Genomic DNA, 1,441 nt, shown 5'->3' on the forward strand with positions numbered 1-1,441 from the left:
GATAGAGAGAAAAAAAGAGCAGATTGACAGACAGCGAGGAGACAGGTAGGTGCCTGCGGGTGCGTACGCTGCTGTAGCTGAGCCAAGCTCTAAACCGTCTGCCTTGCCATGCTGCCTCGAAGATTACACACTTCACACCCTCAGCCTCACTATCTGCTCATGTCAACTGTGCTGTGTGTCCCCGAGCAGTGTGTGTGTGTGTTTGTGTGTAACACGCAAAGCAAGGCAGGGAAGAGAAAGGGTTGGAATCTTTTGATAAACATGTTACTTGCAGTTTCAGAATTATAAGTCAACCCAACAACACCATGATGTGAACAAACCTTCACATGCTAACCTTCTCTCTACACCTGATGACTTTCAGGTCTGACAACTAGATGACCTCGGAAACAAAAAGGTGTGAAGGTTAGGTTTCCCTTGAGAAAACACCCTTGAGAATGTAACCATGTGGTTACATGTTTAGCCCAGGATGGCTGAGCAGTGTTGTGGAAGGGGGGGGGGGTTAGGCTCTGTAAGGTTCATGTTTTTCAAACTCTGCTGGCTGCAAACTATCATGTTTACTTGGCTTGGGCACCAGAAAAGCTCTAGGTAGTTCCCTGTGAATATAAGGTGGGACACACAGAACTCTGGTATTAGAGAACACACACAGACAGACACACACAGATCTGGTGTTGAACACGCACATAGACACACACACACAAACACAAACACTCAGGAATGTCGGAAATAAACGGCGCCCAGTTTTGTTTTCCTTCTACAGTGAGCACTTCCCCACTCTGGGCATGTCCAAAGAAAATATTTGCGTCTGAAACGCTCTGAAGGGTCAGAGGATAGTTCATCTCGGACATTAATAACAAAAACAGCGTGGGATTGGTTGGGATATAATTTGGTCTCATATCAATTATCAAATGTGCATACGTTGTCAGCCGCGGTTGTTTTATGAGCATTTCAATTCATCTCCTCTGGGTATTTTTTTTCTACTGCTTGTTTATGTCATTCAATACACTGATTCTTTTGTTTTGAGGAATTCTGTCCTGGCCTCTGGCTAAATGAAATTTAAAGTGCAAACAGACGGTGATTCTGAGCATACCATGAACAGATATACTGACCCGGCCAGACCAGACCAGACTGGGGCTATGACTGTGAGCCAGCTCAAATCAAGACACTGTGTACAGGACATAACTAAGGACTGTGGTCTCCTTCAACTTTCACATCATGAGATGGTGCGATAGAATTTTCGCTCACAGTGCCGTTCACTGTTGGGACAATTTTCCCTTCTCTGGTTTGTTGCTGCTCTTCAAAACAATGAATGCACTGGCTGTACAAGACGTCAAAGCAAGAGCTAATATTCTAGCCTCTGGGAAAGGAGGCAAATATCCATCTGAACATGATCATTATGCAAAAGCCACCACTAAGCTGGTTGGGGTGATAAAGAGACTGTCAT

This window comes from Osmerus eperlanus, chromosome 9, assembly GCF_963692335.1.
Source record: "Osmerus eperlanus chromosome 9, fOsmEpe2.1, whole genome shotgun sequence".
Lineage (NCBI taxonomy): Eukaryota > Metazoa > Chordata > Actinopteri > Osmeriformes > Osmeridae > Osmerus > Osmerus eperlanus.